At 44.7% G+C, this 24130-nt stretch overlaps 1 pseudogene; it reads left to right on the top strand.

Annotated features, from left to right (window-relative positions):
* The window catches only part of LOC115154750 (arf-GAP with SH3 domain, ANK repeat and PH domain-containing protein 1-like), an 81323-nt pseudogene that overhangs the window by 46459 nt on the left and 10734 nt on the right, over positions 1-24130 (top strand).

Raw genomic sequence — 24130 nt, 5'->3', positions numbered from 1 at the left:
CAAAGCATAATGTTTCCACCTCCATGTTTGACGGTGGGGATGGTGTTCTTGGGGTCATAGGCAGCATTTCTCCTCCTCCAATCACGGCGAGTTGAGTTGATGCCAAAGAGCTAAATTTTTGTCTCATCTGACCACAACACTTTCACCCAGTTGTCCTCTGAATCATTCAGATGTTCATTGGCAAACTTCAGACGGGTATGTATATGTGCTTTCTTGAGCAGGGGGACCTTGCGGGCGCTGCAGGATTTCAGTCCTTCACGGCGTAGTGTGTTACCAATTGTTTTCTTGGTGACTATGGTCCCAGCTGCCTTGAGATCATTGACAAGATCCTCCCGTGTAGTTCTGGGCTGATTCCTCACCGTTCTCATGATCATTGCAACTTGTGAATAATCGCACCAACTGTTGTCACCTTCTCAACAAGCTGCTTGGCGATGGTCTTGTAGCCCATTCCAGCCTTGTGTAGGTCTACAATCTTGTCCCTGACATCCTTGGAGAGCTCTTTGGTCTTGGCCATGGTGGAGAGTTTGGAATCTGATTGATTGATTGATTGCTTCTGTGGACAGGTGTCTTTGATACAGGTAACAAGCTGAGATTAGGAGCACTCCCTTTAAGAGTGTGCTCCTAATCTCAGCTCGTTACCTGTATAAAAGACACCTGGGAGCCAGAAATCTTTCTGATTGAGAGGGGGTCTAATACTTATTTCCCTCATTAAAATGCAAATCAATTTATAACATTTTTGACATGCGTTTTTCTGGATTTTTTTGTTGTTATTCTGTCTCTCACTGTTCAAATAAACCTACCATTAAAATTATAGACTGATCATTTCTTTGTCAGTGGGCAAACGTACAAAATCAGCAGGGGATGAAATACTTTTTTCCTTCACTGTACATCCACAGGTACACCTCCAATTGACTCAAATGATGTCATTAGCCTATCTGAAGCTTCTAAAGCCATGACATCATTTTCTGGAATTTTCCAAGCTGTTTAAAGGCACAGTCAACATAGTGTATGTAAACTTCCACTGGAATTGTGATACAGTGAGTTATAAGTGAAATAATATGTCTGTAAACAATTGTTGGAAAAATGACTTGCGTCATGCACAAAGTAGATGTCCTAACCGACTTGCCAAAACTATAGTTTGTTAACAAGAAATTTGTGGAGTGGTTGAAAAATGAGTTTTAATGACTCCAACCTAAGTGTATGTAAACTTCCGGCTTCAACTGTATATATATATATTAAAAAGAGAGAAACAAAAATTAAGAGTTCAGATTATTTTATGTGACAATGTACAAATGTTTTTGAGAAAGATAATTTGTAGAAGAAAAGAAAACGGAGTAAATGCATTTACTTGATCTTTTAATTTTGATAAGAACGATGAAAATGTAATTAATTGAAGGTTATTTGTTGTGAAAATTTAGACGTACTGATTTTAAGGTTGTGTCATTAGAAATTGAATACCACTACTCTAGAGTAAAATACCAAATTGTAAGAGCGATGCGCTCAGCTGTGCCATCGAGCTACCTCCCGGTGGGCGTAAACGCATACTCCACTCTCCTTCTTTATCTACAGATTATTTGCTCACATGGCATAACGGTACTGATAATTGATATATTAACCTAGTGCTTCACAATGGGATTCTAATTGGAGCCGTTACGGAGGCGCTCAACCCATGCACCTCTATTTCTGTGTGCAGTGAGAGGAGGTGGTTTGCCTCTCTTGGGTTTTAACGGTGATTTCTTATACGTGGTTTGTTGTTGTTGTTGATATTGCTTCCAGTGTTGTGCTTGAGGGCCCAGCGTTTATAACTTGGGTCCAGAGTTTTTCCTGGGCAAGTCATATGGTAAGGAAAACTCCTGACCCTATAAGCTTGACTGATAGCAGTGCTATCAGTCACATTACTCACTCACCAGATTAGAGGAAGCTTTCAGGGTGAATCCCAAATGGCACTCTATTCCCTATATAGTGCACTACTTTGAACCATGGCCCGTAGGGTATTACATACGGAATAGGATGCAATTTGGAACGCAGACTCACTCTCCTATCCCACGCTGCTCTGCTGCTGCTGCTGCTGATAGTGTGGAGAGGGCCAGGCGTTGCTCATCACAGCAGGCTGTATTACTGATCTGAGACCAGCCACTGATACAGTAGCATCCATCCATCGCCTCTCATTCCCACAAAGCCCCCAAACACATGCACCATCAGGCATTCACAACACACACTAAACCCACACCAGACAAATTTGGTTAATCTCTGAGCCGCACACTCTCAGGCAGACAAAAGCAATGTGTGTGTGACTGTGTGTGTGTGTTTTGTTTCAGGGGAGCACGCAAACGTGCACACAGACACACAGACACACACACACACACACACACAAAGATGACTGCATTGTAAGCAATGCTGCAGAGAAGCTTTGGGAGCACAGGGACAGGGGGGCCTCAGAAGGGCATTCTGGCCTACATAGTGTCTCTTCACGAAATGTTCTAGGTTGGCACGCCATGGGATAAACGTAAGATTAAGATGATGTTTTATTCATTTGTTCGCCGGGCATGAATTTGTTGGGGGAATTTGTTCTCTATCTTTAGACTGCCTCGTTTAGGATGCTAGTCAGTGAAACACACTTTCTCTGGAGGCCCGAGTGATTTCTAAAAACCAAATGAAAAACACAATTCTAGTTATCCATTTCAAACACAGTTTACTGTAAAACCAGGCAAATTACATCTTTCTCTCATAATATTCTATGTTGGCATTTCTTCCAGTGACGTTTAGATGTTTACCACTTTGTTTCCGGCTCCCACAGACTCCATGCTGTGTTGGCAGTGTAGATCAAAGGATCATCCTCCACCATATGGGCATTCTGATAGGATTATCCTTCAAAGTGTTCAGAAGACATATTTCAATATTTCACACAAACACATATTTTCTATGGTGGTTTAATGCAAGGGTGGAACATTTTGCGCTCAGTTTCCAATTATGTGGGTGGGTGGGTGCAGGCTTTTGTTTCAGCCAAGCCATGAAGATTTACTGGTTCATAAATGATAGCCTTCAGTTCAAATAAATGATAGCCTGTGATTAAGACCTTCAGTGATTGTCCACCCCTGGTGTAATGTATCACCATATATAAGCCGTGAAATACTCCAAAATCATGTAACAGAGCATTCTATTTCATGTCAGTTTTCACAAACCACCTCTTGTGTTTTCTCTGCAGTATCTGATCAAAGTCAATGAGATCAAGACGAAGAAGGGAGTGGACCTTCTCCAGAACCTAATCAAGTATTACCACGCACAGTGCAAGTAAGTACATTTATTTTTTTGAACCTTTATTTAACTAGGCAAGTCAGTTAAGAATAAATTCTTATTTTCAATGACGGCAGAACGACAGATTTTTACCTCGTCAGCTCGGGGATTCGATCCAGCAACCTTTCGGTTACTAGTCCAATGCTCTAACCTCTAGGTTACCTGCCACCCCCCACGGTGCCGCAGTATATTCCTCCTTTACCATAGTGTGAGACCCCCTCCCAACTAGTGAGATGTGTCTACTTAGATGCGACTAATTGGTGGAAAACACTTAATGTATCGTACATTCACGGGAAAATATAAACATTTTTCGGAGGGAATTATGTACTCTCACGACTAGCTATTCAAGTCTGGTCGCGATTGCTATTTGCTCTTTTTCTCTCTCTCTCTCTCTCTCTCTCTCCCTCCCTTCTCTTTATCCTCCCCCCTGTGAATCATGATGGTGATGCATGATTCACAGGTCTTGGGTAGGGAGGATTGCGGAGTCATATTTAGCTCTCATAAATATGCATGGGCCTTCATGCCGATGCGTTGTGACAGCCGTGGGGGTTTGTGGTTAAATAACGGCAGTCCCCTGGCTGCGTCACCGACAGGCCTGACAGCCTCAGCGTTGCTAGGTGGTTATGTCACAACAAAACAATGCCGTTTTCTTGTTATCTACTCAACCCAAACCTATGGCTGTCCTGCTGCTTCTGACGCTGACAGCGAAAAATCACTATGTAGAGACGTGCCTTATAGAACGATGGAAAAACAAAGGTAGAGAAAACTGTACGTTTCAGTAGGATGAGTAGACTGAGGGAGGATTGATGGATGCCTAGAGCGAGGGAGATGGAGAGAGGTTGTTAGTGGAGTTGAGAGGATGCAGAGCTGCATTCTGGTGGGTGCCACTGACACTGGCAGATCCATAATGGATGACAGGAGGTGCTTAGCATTCAGCTCTGGACACAGCCATAGTCAGCCAGAGAGAGACAGGAGAGAAAAAGAGAGAAGGAAAGAGAGAGATAAATCTCTTTGCCAAAAGCCAGAGAGCCAAGCAGTGTTATACACTGCATCAGTATCATTGTCATTCACCCCTCCACTCCTTATGACCTTCCTAATGCCTATATAAACATTCTATGACACTTGACATTTCTAAATGATGTAAACGATGCTACGCCCCATCACATGACTGCCCTTTGTCTCACTAAAGTGAAAATGTCAATGGAATTCTAATATCCGCCCTGTATTCTCTTGCAGTTTCTTCCAAGATGGCTTGAAGACAGCGGATAAGCTGAAGCAGTACATTGAGAAGCTGGCTGCTGACCTCTACAATGTAAATACCCACCCACAGACTTCTCTCCATCTGATTACTGCTACTCTGCAGACTATTGTTATCCAGACTCATTGAGAGTGTGTGTGTGTGTGTGTGTGTGTGTGTGTGTGTGTGTGTGTGTGTGTGTGTGTGTGTGTGTGTGTGTGTGTGTGTGTGTTAATCTCACCCTGTGTATCTCCTTCTCAGATAAAGCAGACCCAGGATGAGGAGAAGAAACATCTGACTGCTCTCAGAGATCTGATCAAGTCCTCCCTTCAGCTGGACCAGAAGGAGGTAGGCAGGAACCAGGCCAAACAGGGCCAAACAGGGCTAAACAGGGCCAAGTGGGCCCAAGCGGGCTATAGTTGGCAAACATATAAATTGCATTCCAATTCTCTACCCTTCTCCTGTGCACTCGTACACTACCCCTTGTGGATTTAGATGGAATGGACTGGTGTTAATTTAAGAATATAATGGAAACTCCCTCCAGCCATGCGTTCACAAAATCTTTGCTTGGTAGAGAATCAGACTGTACACTCTTCACCCCTAATCCGTAACCTTTGACCCTATGGTGGGTGTACCTACTTGCTAGCTTCCTGTACCATGCTGGTAGCCAGTGTGATGCCTCACTGGCTGATTGGTGGAGAGCCAGTCACTGTCTTAACTAACCTACCCTAATCTCTTTCTGAGCACTCACTGGTCACAACTGCCTTATACACAACAACAACGTGGTTTTCCCCTCAGTCTCATACCCATATTGAGATTTTTAGTGGATGCTAGCTGCTCACTGTGTTTTGAATGACGATACTGTGTAATAGTGTGCAGAGCCTAGCTGAGATGGACTGGGCTGCCGTGTCGACAAAACTGCAAGTCTCTGCTAGTGGTTTAGTCCCAAATAGTACCGTATTCCCTATATAGTGCCCTACTGAACAGGGACCATACACTCTTAGAAAAAAGGGTTCCAGAAGGGTTCTTCGGCTGCCCCCATAGGATAATCTCTTTTTGTTCCAGTCAGAACCCTTTTTGGTTCCAGTTAGAACCGTTTTGGGTTCCATGTAGAACCCTCTGTGGAAAGGGTTCAAAGGGTTCTGCAATGGAGACAGCCGAAGCACCCTTTTAGGTTCTAGACCCTTTTTTTCTAAGAGTGTATGGGCCTTAGTGCAGTAGTGCACTATATAGGGAACTGGGTGCCATTTGGGATGGAACTGACGAGTCATACTAAACATCCTGTGTTTTATAACACCCACATACTGTCACTCACTCACTGCCCCTCTACTTGTATATATTGTACTGAACTAACACCTACACTCTATGCATGCATGCAGGCACTGTCTCACGCCTACTTCTCAGCTGCTTCTTTCACACTCTCTCCCTCTATCTCCCTCTCTACTCGCTGCTTGTCTGGACTCAAGTCTAGAAGAGTAAGTGTGCACGATTGGCATGCTTCTGTTGGTCTTGCTTGCGTTTGACTTCTGAGACATTTTGAAGAGCATGCACTCCACTCTGTTTTTCATTTAATAGTGTGTTTAGAACATGACTGTGTCCCAAATGGCACCCTATTCTCCATGCAGTGCACTACTTTTGACCAGAGCCCCGGTGAAAAGCAGTGGACTAAATAGAGAATAGGCTGCCATTTGGGACGGACGCCATGGTCCTTTGAACATCAAACATTAACCGATAAATAATAACGACCCTGGCCTGCACTCTCCGTAAGAGGTATATTTGGTTGGTTGTGTGTGGTGATTTGCTGAGTTTTCTGTGTCTGAACACTGTGTGTGTTGCCGCAGGACTCCCAGAGTAAGCAGGGTGGCTATAGCATGCACCAGCTACAGGGCAACAAAGAGTTTGGCTGTGAGAAGAAAGGCTACCTGATGAAGAAGAGTGATGGGTAGGTCTCACACACATACACACATACACACACACTGAACAGTACTGAAGAAGCGTTTATATTAATACACTCAGATATGCAAAGCCCTTATCTGATCTTTTGTTATGCCTTGGTGTTGCTGTCTTCCTCCAGGCTGAGGAAGGTGTGGCAGAGGAGGAAGTGTTCAGTGAAGGGTGGCATGCTCACCATCTCTCATGCCACGGTGAGAGGCAAACATACCACACACACACACACACACACACACACGCGCATACACAAACACACACACACTTATGGAGGCTAGATCAGAGGCAACATCCGGTATGAAAGAAGCTGTTTAGAGCACTATCAATCTGGCAGTTGGCAGAGAGGAATCGACATGGATGGGTTGCCAGGGCAACCCCTCAGCCCCCCCCCTCCATTTGCTGTGGTGACTCATCTCTGAGTTTGCTGCTAGCTCTTCTCTTCCCTGGGCATGTGGATACTGTGGAGTATAGCAGCACTGGATCAGATATTCACTATCTGCTGTTGGGAGCTAATACAATAAGCAATGTTGAGATAGATAGACAGAGATACACGCGCACATGCAACAGAGAGAGTGCACACAGACACAACTAGCATGTCCCAAATGTTGTATAATTCCACTCTAGATTGCGGTGGATCCCCCAAATATCATAATGCTATCATCTCATTTACTGGATATATAGACACCCACCTTTCAAGGAAATTATACAGTGTAGCCTATGTACGAGCCTGCCTGTCTGCACCTCCATAAAAAAGAAAACGCACAGAGAATCCATGTACTTATCTTCAGTTCTTTGTCTGATGGCATGTTGCAGCTCCGCTCTGTGTTTATTTCCCATCAGCCCCTGTGGCAGGCCAGGCAGCTGAACTCTGGGTGACCCTGCCTGCGAGGCGCGGTGCCAGTCAGGCAGCCTCACCTCAGGGCTCATTTGGTATTTGTTATTTTATTAGGATCTCCATTAGCTGTTGCGATAGCAGCAGCTACTCTTCCTGTGGTCCACACAACACATGGAACATGACATACTGTGATACAGAACATTAATAGACAAGAACAACTCAAGGACAAAACTACATAAATGTAAAACGTCACACATGGCCAACATATCAATACACACACACAATATCTAGGTCAAATAGGAGGGAGGGGATGTGCGCTGAGGTGTTGCTTAATTTGTTTTTTAAAACCAGGTTTGCTGTTCACTTGGGCAATCTTTGATGGAAGGGAGTTCCATGCAATCATGGCTGTATATAATACTGTACGTTTTCTTGAATTTGTTCTGGATTTGGAGACTGTGAAAAGACCCCTGGTGGCATGTCTGGTGGGGCTCATCACAGCCTGTTAACATTTTGTTAACCCCCCCCCCCCCCACTCCCCCTCTGCCCACCCGCTGCCCGCATGCCCGGGCACAGTCACAATGCAGTGCCCAGTCTACACACGTGCTAGCTGGGCACAGTGGTATTATCATATTATGACAGTGGGTACTGTACTGTAGCCAACCAAAAGTGGTGCTGCCTGGACCACAGCCAGTACTGAGGGAATACCTGGGATCCTCCCTAGGCTAGCTACACTGTTGTGTCTAGTGTTTAGGCTCTGTGTCCCAAATGGCACCCTATTCTCTATGTAGTTCACTACTTTTTTACTATTGGGCTTTGGTCTAAAGTAGTGCACTACATAGGGAATAGGTTGCCATTTGGGACACATATAGTGCCTCTGGGTCACTGAGTACAAGTTATCATTGTATCATATTTGGTCATTTATTAGTGGCACAGTTACAGTATTCTGTGGGACTGTTTCTATTTTCAGAGACATACAGTAAATGTGGACAAATGTAATCAATCAATTACTCTGGCCTCAGTGATTCTAATGATGTAGTAGAACTGATTGATTTAAGGCTGTGTTTCAAAGCAAAAAAAAGGTCACTTGAATCAACATCCTGAGATAAAACATTAGAGATTTAAAAAAATATATATACAGTGTATATATACAGTGCATTCAGAAAGTATTCAGACCCCTTGACCCCTTTTTGTCCATTAAAATAACATCAAATTGAACAGAAATACAGTGTAGACATTGTTAATGTTGTAAATTACTATTGTAGCTGGAAACAGACAATTTTTTTATAGAATATCTACATAGGCGTACAGAGGCCCATTATCAGCAACCATCACTCCTGTGTTCCAATGGCACGTTGTGTTAGCTAATCCAAGTTTATTATTTTAAAATGCTAATTGGTCATTAGAAAACCCTTTTGCAATTATGTTAGCACAGCTGAAAACTGTTGTTCTCATTAAAGAAGCAATAAAACTGGCTTTTAGACTAGTTGAGTATCTGGAGCATCAGCGTTTGTGGGTTCGATTACAGGCTCAAAATGTCCAGAAACAAAGAACTGTTTTCTGAAACTCGTTAGTCTATTCTTGTTCTGAGAAATGAAGGCTATTCCATGTGAGAAATTCCCAAGAAACTGAAGATCTCTTACAACGCTGTGTACTACCCCCTTCACAGAACAGCACAAACTGGCTCTAACCAGAATAGAAAGAGGAGTGGGAGGCCCAACTGCACAACTGAGCAAGAGGACAAGTACATTAGTGTCTAGTTTGAGAAACAAACGCCTCACAAGTCCTCAACTGGCAGCTTCATGAAATAGTACCCGCAAAACACCAGTCTTAACGTCAACAGTGAAGAGGCGACTCCGGATGCTGGCCTTTATGTCCCTTTAGGCAAACTCCAAGCAGGCTGTCATGTGCTTTTTACTGAGGAGTGGCTTCCGTCTAGCCACTCTACCATAAAGGACTGATTAGTGGAGACCTGCAGAGATGGTTGTCCTTCTGGAAGGTTCTCCCATCTCCACAGAGGAACTCTGGAGCTCTGTCAGCGTGACCATTGGTTTCTTGGTCACCTTCCTGACCAAGGACGATGACCCCGATTGTTTAGTTTGCCCGGGCTACCAGCTCTAGGAAGAGTCTTGGTGGTGATGGAGGCCACTGTGTTCTTGAGGACCTTCAATGCTACAAAAATATTTTGGTACCCTTCCCAGATCTGTGCCTCAGCACAATCCTGTCTCGGAGCTCTAGGGACAATTCCTTCGACCTCATGGCTTGGTTTTTACTCTGACATGCACTGTCAACTGTGGGGACCTTATATAGACAGTTGTGTGCCTTTCCAAATCATGTCCAATCATTTGAATTTACCACAGGTGGACTCCAATAAAGACCCTAAGGATGATCAGTAGAAACAGGATGCACCTGAGCTCAATTTTATTTTACTAGGCAAGTCAGTTAAGAACAAATTCTTATTTTCAATGACAGCCTAGGAACAGTGGGTTAACTGCCTGTTCAAGGGCAGAATGACAGATTTGTATCTTGTCAGCTCAGGGACTCAAACTTGCAACCTTTCGGTTACTAGTCCAAAGCTCTAACCACTGGCTACCCTGCCACCCCGACATAGCAAAGGGTCTGAATATATCTGTTTTTAATTTTGTATAAATTTGAAAAAAAATCTAAAAACCTGTTTTCACTTGGCCATTATGGGGTATTGTGTGTAGATTTCTGAAAATTATTTTTTTCAGATACATTTTAGAATAAGAATGTAACGTAACAAAATGTGGAAAAAGTCAGGGGGTCCGAATACTTTCTGAAGGCACGGTATATCGTTTCTTTATTCAGCCGAGACAAAAGGACATATCCACAATGCCAAACATCAAAATATGAATTGACCTATTACTTTACCACCCCACCCTATCCAGAGTCAGGTAGGCTTGTAGTGTTAGTTTCATAGGACCAATACTGGTCGATGTACAGACTCATTTTCATAATTTCCATCAAGTAGCTAAGTTGTCTGTGTGTTTGTGCAGTCCAACAGGCAGCCTGTGAAACTCAACCTGCTCACCTGCCAGGTCAAGCCCTGCGCTGAGGACAGGAAGTGCTTCGATCTAATTTCCCGTAAGTACCCCTCTTACCATAACCCTTATGCCAATACAGCAGTTACTGTGGGTGGTGCATGGGCTGGGTGGCCCGTGAGAGAAGGGGCCTTTTAAATGACCTCTTATGGACATTCAGAAACAGGAAGAGTTGAAGAGACCATTTTGTGTCATAGGGCGCCAGTCGCTCTTTGACACCTACTCTATTTTCTGACTGGCTGAAGAATGGCGTCTCAACATTGAGAGGAAAACCTGAAACACTCTGTGCTTGTGAATTACCCAACATGCATCTCACAACAGGGCTATATTACATGACATGATTACACAGTGTTTGCAAGGTCTGAGATCACATTCCCCTCTAATCTTGTCTCTGCCCACAGATAACCGGACATATCACTTCCAGGCTGAGGATGAACAGGAGTTTGTCATGTAAGTGTATCAACACAGTCATCACATTATAAACATTGTTTTACTGTAGTATCTAACTCTAAAGGCAGGTACAAAGTAATACACTGAAGCAATGAACTTAGCCCTGATAATGTAGCTATGGGCTTGAATGATCAGTGAGATTTAACAAAGAAAGACAGCGCCTTTCATGCTCCATTGACAGGGTATTTGTATTACTTAGAGAGAGAAAAGGGACTGCTAGGTGCTAGCAGCAGTAAGGGTTTCTATCTATCTGGATCTGTGGTTGTCACTTGTTCAGGTGCAGACACATCATTCCTTTCTCTTTCTCTCTCTCTCTCTCTCTCTCTCTCTCTCTCTCTCTCACACACACACACACCACAGTTTCAACCACATTTCTGCTACTTCCTACCCACCGATCAGTAATTGTAATCTTTTCCAAATTCTCTGTCTTCCTAAACTGTCAGGGCCATGACACTTATGAACCACTGCCTTTAACCACGCTCACATGAACGTTACTGCGACACAATAGGCCTTGCCTCTTAGCCTCGCCTTAGGATACATCCCAAATGGCAACCCAATTCCCTATGTAGTGCACTACTTTTCACCAGGGCCCATAGGGCGTGGAATAAATGTTTGAAATGAAACATTTATTATTTGAAAGTATAACGTCCCTGTGTTATGCAATCACACGTTCGCCCACCCACGCCTTGTGTATTGCAAGTAAACAACTCACCCTTAAAGACACGCATACACCCACGTATCTTCATACTCATTTCTTGTTATTTCTCGCATGCACGCTCGCACGCACGCACACACACACACACACAGAAACATACTTTAATTAACACAATGATTGTCTCCTAGCCGACACACACACTCACACATTTGAAATACTTTATTTGAATCCACAAATCACATTACATTCAAGTAGGAAGGAGCTGTGCTGTACTGTGCTGTGCTGAACAGCGGGTGGGTTGGCAACAGCAGCAGTTACTTCCTGGCTGACTCTTAATGAGCGCACTCAGACAGACGGCTGTGAGGAGTCTGTGCTGTTGAAGGACTTCCTAGGTTAACTACAGTGTGTGTGCGTGCGTGCGTGCGTGCGTACGTACGTGCGTGCGTGCTTGTCTGTGTGTGTGTGTGTGTGTGTGTGTGGAGGGTGTTCAGATGTGTTGGTTGACACTGTAGGCACATTTAGATCATATCTAGGGTGGATTCAAAACAATAAGAACATAACATACAGACTGGACCAGGTGAATCCAGGTGAAAGCTATGATCCTTATTGATGTTACCTGTTAAATCCACTGCAATCAGTGTAGATGAAAGGGAGGTGGCAGGTTAAAGAAGGATTTTTTAGCCTTGAGACTATTGAGACATGGATTGTGTATGTGTGCCATTTAGAGGGTCAATGGGCAAGACAAAAGACTGAAGTATCTTTGAACGGTTATGGTAGTAGGGTGCCAGTCGCACCGGTTGAGTGTGTCAAGAACTGCAAACGCTGCTGGGTTTTTCGCACTCAACAGTTTCCCGTGTGCATCAAGAATGGTCCACCACCCAAAGGGACATCCTGACCCAACTGTGGGAAAGCATTGGAGTCAACATGGAAGCATTGGAGTCAACATGGGCCAGCATCCCTGTGGAACGCTTTCAACAGTCCATGCCCCGATGAATTGGGGCTTTTATGAGGGCAAAAGGGGGTACAACTCAATATTAGAAAGGTGTTCTTAATGTTTTGTACACTCAGTGTAAACGTCAAGGGCTCAAGATAATACAGTATACATATTAATACATACAGTATAGAAGTTGGAGTTGACCCATCCCCTTGTCTAAAAGCCTCTACCTAAGAGGGCTTATGTACACAGAAATCCCCAAAATGCACTCTTCTATATACAATTCTCATACATTTTTAAAACACCCTTGCTCTGTAATAACTTGTTTCTCTGTTTGCATATCTATCTCTGTGTGTATGTGTTGTGTGTGTGTGTGTGTGTAGCTGGATCTCGGTGCTATCCAACAGTAAGGAGGAGGCTCTGAACATGGCATTCCGTGGAGGAGAGGACGGAGGAGGAGGAGGAGGAGGAGGAGAGGACGGCCTCGAGGACCTGACCAAAGCCATCATAGATGACGTGCTGCGCATCCCTGGCAACGAAGTCTGCTGTGACTGTGGCGCTGCAGGTGCATATACAGTACAATGTTTATGTGTGAGTGTGTGTGTGTTTGACCACCACCTCTATGGATTTCCAAGGGCCTCATATTGTATATCATCCCCTATATACCACTACTTTGTGCATACTCACCATTCACCTTGTTATAGGAGAAGACAACAACACCTTTGCTTTAGCATTTTAACTCGCCCTTGAGGTACTTCATCATCTTCAAGGTTGTCCCTCCGAAATCCCTGCTCAGCCCAACATCGATCCACTGTTCTGCACTGTCATGGCTGCTCCCTATCTTGCTCAGTAGGTGACACCTGAGATATGCTATGCAGCCAGCCTGATGTCTTTACCCAGCAAGCAGCAAAGCAGCAGCATCAGGGGCCTTTGTATTCTTGATATAACAGTGGTGGTTGGCCCTTTCTGGTCCCCCTGTTCCTCCAACTTGATCCTCCCCTGCTGTAAAACAGACTCCCAGAGCAGAGACACCCTGGCCTTTGGACTCCCCCAATACTTCACACGCCCAAACACACACCAGCACACACACACCGCCTCAGTTAATCACCCTAATCCACCTCTGTCAGCATAAACACAACAGAGCCCACTGAGGGAGTTAGCAGGCTGCTAGCGACAAATAAACCTGTGTTTCTTGCAACATCAACATCATTACATCACTGTGTTACATAATTCACACACATCCCCCCTCTTTGGAGCGAGTTCATTTCACATTTAACAGGTCGATAATGCGCTGGTCTGGCCATCATAAGCCACACCCGTTGTTTTAAGCATGCTAACAGACACAGGCCTGCGTCCCAAAGTTACTGCATCACAGTGGGAGATTGGGAGCCACATTTGAACTGCTCTCTGATGCTTTCTACTTCATTCTGATGCCTTGCTAAGCTGCTCTCATCCTCCCAGTCGACCAAGCTGCTCCTTTGTAGCTATGCGACACTGTCATACTGTGTAGAGTGACCCCTGGCTGTGACAGGGCCCTAAAACGAGTCCTCCAGCTAGTGTACTGCAGGCTCATTTATGGTGCTCCTTTGACCCCGGTCCGGTCTAAATACAACTCTCTAGCGGAAGTATTAGGGGCAACTATTTTGCAGGTCTAGAGCTTCACCCCACCCTGTGCATTCTGTCATCTCTATGGCCATTTATTTTTTATTGATGTAACCTTATTTAACTAGGCAGTCATGTTTGCCATCATACGGTGCTTTATTGGTGTTTCATTCACCTCTGACACCCTTCCACACCGTCCGTCCGGCCACAGACCTGTCAAATTCAGACACGCTAGCGAGCTTAGCAGCTAACAGCACTCAGCCATCTGTAAAGATAGTTTGTTTACATCTGCGTAGCTGCGTATGGCTCTCAGGCTTGATATCAGGCTGGGTTTCAGCCACCTTAAGTTGCGATCACTCAGGCTTGGCTGTGGTGTCGTCGCTGTAGCGGTTTTACAGGGAAGAGCTCAAGCATCTCTAGCCCTCCACGACATAGCTCTGCATTCAGAGCATGTTCAGGCATTCTGCTTGACACAGAATGAGGCAATGTATTCTAGTTTGCTGGGCTCTGGTAGTCCAGTCAGTATGGCTGGTGCTCCTGAGGTTTGCCGAGGCCCTCTAGTGTTGTGTGCTGTGTGTTGCCACTGCTCACATTGATGGGGATGGTGGACTTTAGTGCAAACCGTAGCAAAACGTTTTGCAACAAATGGAAAACATTTATTTCTTATTGGACAAGTTCAGGTTGTCATTCCCTGTTTCAGTCCATTTTCTTTAATTTGAAGCCTAATGATACCACCTCTGAAATAACACATCAGCTTAGGTTCTTATATAGTTTACCCCCTTCAGCATTTTCATTCTGGATTTCAATATATACTGTATGTTTATGGTAGTACAAAAATATCTATATTTCTGTTTTTGGAACCAAAACGTCTGTACAAGACAGCCAAGACAGCTATCCACAGGCCTGTGTGCAACAAACGTATGTTGTCATGTTGTCTGTGCCCTTAGATCCAAAATGGCTGTCCACTAACCTAGGCATCTTGACCTGCATCGAGTGCTCTGGTATCCACCGGGAGATGGGAGTGCACATCTCACGCATCCAATCCATGGAGCTAGATAAGCTAGGCACCTCTGAACTCTTGGTGAGTAAATAAAATACGTTTGGATTTTTTTTTTCACAGTAAATTAACCATACAAAATAGACTCAAAACCAGGATAGAAATAAATCAATCTTTATTTTACGATGTGATTATGATTACGACAATTAAAGCAAAGTGCTTACGAGCATCTTAACATTCATATGTTGACTTGATACTTAGGCAAATGTCTCTCTTCCTTCACAGCTGGCCAAGAACGTAGGGAACAGTAGTTTCAATGAAATAATGGAGGGGAACCTTCCTTGTCCCTCACCAAAGCCCACTTCTTCAAGTGATATGTAAGTACACAACATCATCAATAGCAACAACTACATGAACTGCTTAGAGACTAGAAACTCCATAGACATTTGACCTCACCTTCACTGGATGCATAATCTGGTGTATGCTTGAGTTTATATGCAGTTAGATCAAATCAAATCAAATTTATTTATATAGCCCTTCGTACATCAGCTGAAATCTCAAAGTGCTGTACAGAAACCCAGCCTAAAACCCCAAACAGCAAGCAATGCATGTGAAAGAAGCACGGTGGCTGGGAAAAACTCCCTAGGAAAAACTCCTGAGAAAGGCCAAAAACCTAGGAAGAAACCTAGAGAGGAACCAGGCTATGAGGGGTGGCCAGTCCTCTTCTGGCTGTGCCGGGTGGATATTATAACAGAACATGGTCAAGATGTTAAAATGTTCGTAAATGACCAGCATGGTCAAATAATAATAATCATAGTAATTGTCGAGGGTGCAACAAGCACGTCCGGTGAACAGGTCAGGGTTCCGTAGCCGCAGGCAGAACAGTTGAAACTGGAGCAGCAGCATGGCCAGGTGGACTGGGGACAGCAAGGAGTCATCATGCCAGGTAGTCCTAGGGCTCAGGTCCTCCGAGAGAAAGAAAGAAAGAAAGAAAGAAAGAGAGAATTAGAGAGAGCATATTTACATTCACACAGGACACCGGATAAGACAAGAGAATACTCCAGATGTAACAGACTGACCCTAGCCCCCCGACACATAAACTACTGCAGCATAAATACTGGAGGCTGAGACAGGAGGGATCAGAAGACACTGTGGCCCCATCCGATGATACCCCCCGGACAGGGCCAAACAGGCAGGATATAACCCCACCCACTTTGCCAAAGCACAGCCCCCCACACCACTAGAGGGATATCTACAACCACCAACTTACCGTCCGAAGACAAGGCCGAGTATAGCCCACAAAGATGTCCGCCACGGCACAACCCAAGGGGGGGCGCCAACCCAGACAGGAAGACCACGTCAGTGGCTCAACCTACTCAAGTGACGCACCCCTCCCATGGACGGCATGGAAGAACACCAGTAAGTCAGTGACTCAGCCCCTGTAAAAGGGTTAGAGGCAGAGAATCCCAGTGGGAAGAGGGGAACCGACAAGGCAGAGACAGCAAGGGCGGTTCGTTGCTCCAGCCTTTCCGTTCACCTTCACACTCCTGGGCCAGACTATACTTAATCATAGGACCTACTGAAGAGATAAGTCTTCAGTAAAGACTTAAAGGTTGAGACTGAGTCTGCGTCTCTCACATGGGTAGGCAGGACCATTCCATAAAAATGGAGCTCTATAGGAGAAAGCCCTACCTCCAGCCGTTTGCTTAGAAATTCTAGGGACAATTAGGAGGCCTGCGTCTTGTGACCGTAGCGTACGTGTAGGTAGGTACGGCAGGACCAAATCGGAAAGATAGGTAGGAGCAAGCCCATGTAATGCTTTGTAGGTTAGCAGTAAAACCTTGAAATCAGCCCTTGCCTTAACAGGAAGCCAGTGTAGGGAGGCTAGCACTGGAGTAATATGATCAAATTTTTGGTTCTAGTCAGGATTCTAGCAGCCGTATTTAGCACTAACTGAAGTTTGTTTAGTGCTTTATCCGGGTAGCCGGAAAGTAGAGCATTGCAGTAGTCGAGCCTAGAAGTAACAAAAGCATGGATTCATTTTTCTGCGTCATTTTTGGACAGAAAGTTTCTGATTTTTGCAATGTTACGTAGATGGAAAAAAGCTGTCCTTGAAGCAGTCTTGATATGTTCTTCAAAAGAGAGATCAGGGTCCAGAGTAACGCCGAGGTCCTTCACAGTTTTATTTGAGACGACTGTACAACCATCCAGATTAATTGTCAGATTCAACAGAAGATCTCTTTGTTTCTTGGGACCTAGGACAAGCATCTCTGTTTTGTCCGAGTTTAAAAGTAGAAATTTGCAGCCATCCACTTCCTTATGTCTGAAACACAGGCTTCTAGCGAGGGCAATTTTGGGGCTTCACCATGTTTCATTGAAATGTACAGCTGTGTGTCGTCCGCATAGCAGTGAAATTTAACATTATGTTTTCGAATGACATCCCCAAGAGGTAAAATATATAGTGAAAACAATAGTGGTCCTAGAACGGAACCTTGAGGAACACCGAAATTTACAATTGATTGTCAGAGGACGAACCATTCACAGAGACAAACTGATATCTTTCCGACAGATAAGATCTAAACCAGGCCAGAACTTGTCCATGTAGACCAATTTGGGTTTCCAATCTCTCCAAAAGAATGTGGGTGATCGATGGTATCAAAAGCGGCACTAAGATCTAGGAGCATGAGGACAGATGCAGAGCCTCGGTCTGACGTCATTAAAAGGTCATTTACCACCTTCACAAGTGCAGTCTCAGTGCTATGATGGGGTCTAAAACCAGACTGAAGCGTTTCGTATACATTGTTTGTCTTCAGGAAGGCAGTGAGTTGCTGCGCAACAACTTTTTCTAAAATTTTTGAGAGGAATGGAAGATTCGATATAGGCCGATAGGTTTTTTATAATTTCTGGGTCAAGATTCGGCTTTTTCAAGAGAGGCTTTATTACTGCCACTTTTAGTGAGCTTGGTACACATCCGGTGGATAGAGAGCCGTTTATTATGTTCAACATAGGAGGGCCAAGCACAGGAAGCAGCTCTTTCAGTAGTTTAGTTGGAATAGGGTCCAGTATGCAGCTTGAGGGTTTGGAGGCCATGATTATTTTCATCATTGTGTCAAGAGATATAGTACTAAACACTTTAGTATCTCCCTTGAGCCAAGGTCCTGGCAGAGTTGTGCAGACTCTGGACAATGAAGCCCTGGAGGAATACCCAGATTTAAAGATGAGTCCGTAATTTGCTTTCTAATGATCATGATCTTTTCCTCAAAAAGTTCATAAATGTATTACTGCTGAAGTGAAAGCCATCCTCCATTTGCGAATGCTGCTTTTTAGTTAGCTTTGCGGACAGTGTCAAAAAGAATTTCGGATTGTCTTATTTTCCTCAATTAAGTTGGAAAAATAGGATGATCGTGCAGCAGTGAGGGCTCTTCGATACTGCACGGTACTGTCTTTCCAAGCTAGTCGGAAGACTTCCAGTTTAGTGTGGCGCCATTTCCGTTCCAATTTTCTGGAAGCTTGCTTCAGAGCTCGTGTATTTTCTCTGTATACCAGGGAGCTAGTTTCTTATGACAGATGTTTTTAATTTTTAGGGGTGCAACTGCATCTATGGGTATTGCGCAAGGTTGAATTGAGTTCCTCGGTTAGGTGGTTAACTGATTCTTGTCCTCTGATGTCCTTGGGTAGGCAGAGGGAGTCTGGAAGGGCATCAGGAATCTTTGGGTTGTCTGAGAATTTATAGCACGACTTTTAATCTTCCTTGGTTGGGGTCTGAGCAGATTATTTGTTGCAATTGTAAACGCAATAAAATGTTGGTCCGATAATCCAGGATTTATGAGGAAAAACATTAAGATCCACAACATTTATTCCATGGGACAAAACTAGGTCCAGAGTATGACTGTGGCAGTGAGTAGGTCCAGAGGACCATGTTGGACAAAACCACCTGAGTCGATGATGGCTCCGAAAGCCGTTTGGAGTGGGTCTGTGGACTTTTCCATGTGAATGTTGAAAGTCACCAAAAATTAGAAGTATTATCTGCTATGACTACAAGATCCGATAGGAATTCAGGGAACTCAGTAAGGAACACTGCATATGCCCAGGAGGCCTGTAAACAGTAGCTATAAAAAGTGATTGAGTAGGCTGCATAGATTTCATGACTAGAAGCTCAAAAGACGAAAACGTCATTGTTTTTTTTTTGTAAATTGAAATTTGCTATCGTAAATGTTAGCAACACCTCCGCCTTTGCCGATGCACGGGGGGTTTGGTCACTAGTGTAACCAGGGGGTGAGGGCCTCATTTAACACAGTAAATTCATCAGGCTTAAGCCATGTTTCAGTCAGGCCAATCACATCAAGATTATGATCAGTGATTAGTTCATTGACTATAACTGCCTTGGAAGTGAGGGATCTAACATTAAGTAACCCAATTTTGAGATGTGAAGTATCACAATCTCTTTCAATAATGGCAGGAATGGAGGAGGTCTTTATACTAGTAAGATTACTGAAGCGAACACCGCCATTTTTAATTTTGCCCAACCAAGATCGAGGCACAGACACGGTCTCAATGGGGAAAGCTGAGCTGACTACGCTAACTGTGCTAGTGGCAGACCTCCACTAAGCTGGCAGGCTGGCTACAGCCTGTTTGCCTGGCCTGCACCCTATTTCATTGTGGAGCTAGAGGAGTTAGAGCCCTGTCTATGTTCGTAGATTAAGATGAGAGCACCCCTCCAGCTAGGATGGAGTCCGTCACTCCTCAGCAGGCCAGGCTTGGTCCTGTTTTGTGGGTGAATCCCAGAAAGAGGGCCAGTTATCTACAAATTCTATCTTTTGGGAGGGGCAGAAAACAGTTTTCATCCAGCGATTGAGTTGTGAGACTGCTGTAGAGCTCATCACTCCCCTAACTGGGAGGGGGCCAGAGACAATTACTCGATGCCGACACATCTTTCTAGCTGATTTACACGCTGAGCTTTTCCTGCCAGATGTGTCTGGCAGGAAAAGCCACAGAATTAAATATACACTAGAATGGGCATGGGCATCCTAGCAACTTGGCCAAAAAATGGCCATCTTGGTCAGGAAATAAAGGAAAGCCGCACACTCTAAGAGCTCAGATGCAAAAATTTTAATAACCACGTTTTCGACAGCTAAGCTGTCTTCATCAGGGTATCAGGGCATCTTGGTCAGGAAAACATTCTTGCTAGAAACTGGATTATAGGAATCTCTATGGCAAAAGCTATCCGCACATTCCAAAACCCTCTCCATCTCTTTATTCTACTACTCTTCTTCTTCTTCTTCTCCTCCCCCCCTTCTCCCCCTCCTACAGGACAGTGAGGAAGGAGTTCATCAATGCTAAGTATGTGGACCACAAGTTTGCACGGAAGACCTGTACCTCCTCGGCAGCTAGACTATCGAGCTGTGTGAGGCGGTCAAGTCCAGGGATCTGCTGTCTCTCATCCAGGTGTACGCTGAGGGGGTAGAGCTAATGGAGCCCCTACCTGAGGGTGGACAGGTGAGTCTGACCTCTGACCTCATAGACCCTGGACTGTATTATTATCTCATCTCACCTGATCAGGCCCCATACTCATAAACCGGTCTCATAGGATTGCAGATCTAGGATCAGGTCCCCCCTATCCATATGATCTTATTCATTATGATACCCAAAATAAAGCTGATTCTAAATCAGCACTCCTACTCTGAGATGCTTGTGAATGCAGGCCCTGATTTGGTATGGTGGGTATTATTTGACAATATGAGCAGAAGTCTACTGTTTCATAGGGAAATAGTAGGTTGTACTGAGCCTGTAAGGAGGCTGCACTGTATATGGGCAGTAATGAGCAGTCCACAGAGAGCAATTGCGTTTTCTATTCCCTTTACTAAGCAATGTTGGACAAGACAAACATTGCTCAACGAGGTAAAGGTCACTCAGTTGAGCTATCAGTAACAGTGGCCACTGAACGTTGAACCACGTAGCGACGCGGTGTGCTCTCAGAAGTAGTCTATAGGGAATAGTGGCCAGGGATGTGTCACTGACTCTGTTTGAAGGCAGGCAGAGCTCCCAGTCCAGGCTGACTCACTGATATCAAATACATTCTGTCTGTCAGTGAACCTGATTTGAGTCTCTCTCCCAAATGGCACCCTATTCCCTTTATAGTGCACTGGCCAAGGCTCTGGTAAAAGTAGTGCATTATCAAGGGAATAGGGTTCTATTTGGGACTCAGACTGCGTGTCTTCAGCAGATAGCTCATTACCCAGAGTCCCAGACAGCGAGGGTCCCAGACAGAGACCCAAACAGATACCCCAGCTGTACTCCTAGTGGTTGGTATTATTGTGTCAGTGTATGCATACTCTTCCCAATGAGTTTCCTTTCTGGGGACTCACACTTGGAGAGATAATTACCGACATAGCTACCAGTCATTTTCAATGAAAAGAGTACCAGGAGACACACAGAAACATGAATGCTGCTTGAAGGATACATCCACCAGGGGAAATCTCAGACGACTTGATGGCTGATTATCTCGGCAAGTGTGAGCGTGGAATAGTTTCACCCACGACCAGGGAGGTGGTGGTGGTGGCATTTGTTCATATTGGGACGGGCGGGCTGTAGACTGAAGCCAGCCTTGAATCCTCATTTCAGTATCTGCTACCGGCATCGGTAACATCCAAACCTCTCTATGTCATGGAAATGCATCACGCTCGCAGTCTTGCCTTGGGGGGAGAGAAGCAAATTTTAGGAGCCATTTTGTTGTCTGCAGCCTCTTTAAATGCTGTAAAAGAGAAAGAGAGAGAGAGATGTTCTCTCCATGATGTCTTGCATGTCTTTTCTGTGTGGGATCGCCCCCCTCAGGAGGCCGGAGAGACTGCACTCCACTACTCTGTGCGCACTGCTGACCAGACCTCACTACACCTGGTCGACTTCCTCGTGCAGAACAGGTAAATTGGCCAAATAAGGGAATGTGAAATTAAGTGAAAATAAGCATATTATGCCATACGTGAAGCATTGTGCTGATTGGAAATGGGATTTAGCAGCAGTGAAAACACACACATCATAAAGCTGTCTTGCTCAATTACTCAAAAATATAACAGAATACTATAAATAAATAGTAATTCCACCATTACGTCATGTAAAATGAAGTCTTAAATGTGACATTTTGATGGAATACCTTCATGGAAGCCAGTGTTCTCTCCTCATCTCTCCACTACTGTAAGAGGAAGATGAGCAGGGTAAGAGCTCAGCACAGCTTAGATTCCCACAAGGCAAACAGAACTGGGTCAGGCAGCCACTTGTTCCCCGCCTTAAATATAATCCTCTCAGTCTTCTCAGGATGGTTTACTCCCTGCCTCGCTGCCCCTCCGGCAGACCGGGAAAATGGAGGATCCTCAGTAATTAATAGGTCTACCTTCACAATTTCATGCTAACACTTGCAAATTGGCTGAATTGTTTTCCATTTGAGGATAGATAAAATGGGGACCAACCACTGACCTGTCAACACGCTAGTGTGGGCTTAGAAGTATATTTAGATGTTTTTATGTCTGTTTGTTTCTTATGATCAAAGCGTGAATGATAATGTGACACCTTTACCTCTGTGTAAAAGGGCCTCTGGGGTGTGACCCGTGACATGACCTTGTTGTGTGTTTGTGTCACAGTGGGAACCTGGATAAGCAGACAGAGTGGGGAAACACTGCCCTGCACTACTGCTGCATGTACGAGAAACACGAATGCCTCAAACTACTGCTGAGGGGCAAACCAGCCACTGACATCAGTGGAGTATACACACACGCGTGCACGCACACACACACACACACACTTTGATTATGTGAACATGCCTGTTCTCAATCAAAATTGAGTTTTGATGGAATGTGTCAGACTCATGTGTAAACCAATTTCATGCCTGTTCTTTTAGCCAATCAGAATGGTGAGACGGCACTGGAAGGTGCCAGGCGACTGAAGAACAGTCAGTGTGAGGAGGCAGTAAGTATCTCACTGTGAACATGAGCCAATATGCTCCATATCCACTATATGTTTGGCTATTTGTATTATTTAATAGCAATACCCAAAGATGCAATCCTGTTCTTTGTTGAAGTAGTATCCACACTTATATCTGATTCTGTAGCAGCACAGTAGACGGTATAGATTGAAGGGACTTGTTGACCACCACATTTGGACACTAGAGGGCAGCAGCCAAAGGCCCACCCAGGGCTGTAGTGACTAGAGAGGAAGAACCTCAATTGCGTTTCCTTGACTGCCTCGCGCCCTCTCTCCTCGCCTCCTCCTTCTTCTTCTTTGGTCCTGCAACAAATGTCAATAGGTGCATGCCGCCACCTACTGTATTGGCTGTGTATCAGCCTACTATTCTGTAGTATGAAATTCATTACACTTGTGAAAAAATTGCCCTACCAACTAACCCTGCACCAATTAAAACCTCACCACTATTACTCTACTTTGGCCTTATCTGATCCTACTCCAGGCCAGCATCTTGGGAGGACGGGACCTATCGTTCAAAACATCTTGTAACTCTTCTGCAGTAAAATCTTGCACACCAAGTATTTCTCTGCAGCTGCCCCACAACATCTATCCTCTGTGAGTTACGTTCCATTCCTGCGGTACAATTGACGACCATGGCCATGAACGCCCAAAAACTCATCTTAATTAAGCACATTTTATCCTATCACTCTCTATTGGCCTCAGCCTACTCACAGGGAACCTCTTAGGATCTCTCACCCTGGACCCATCTTCCTCTACTACTCTCTTCACTGCCTCAGCATATGACATCTTCTGGCACTACTCTGATCTGTCAACCTCAACCTGCCATTCTTTCACCAGACACCTCTGATCTCCAGCACCATGGGGCACCCCTACAGTTTACATACACCAACTTTTTTCAGATATAACACACATTCCTTTGTCCTCATGTCCTCTTGCATGCTTCTCACATCTAGGAATCTCCTCCCTACAAGCTGCTGCCACATGACCATAAGCTTGACATTTAAAACACTGTAATGGATTCGGGACAAAAGCTCTCACAGGACACTGACACATCCTAACTTGACTTTATCTGGTAAAAACTCTGCATCAAAATGCAGTAGTACAGACTGGAGCGGAATGAGTGGAACGGTATTCTCTGTTTCACCACGG

This window comes from Salmo trutta, chromosome 2 (genome assembly GCF_901001165.1).
Source record: "Salmo trutta chromosome 2, fSalTru1.1, whole genome shotgun sequence".
Lineage (NCBI taxonomy): Eukaryota > Metazoa > Chordata > Actinopteri > Salmoniformes > Salmonidae > Salmo > Salmo trutta.
This window is presented reverse-complemented; position numbering and strand designations above follow the sequence as displayed.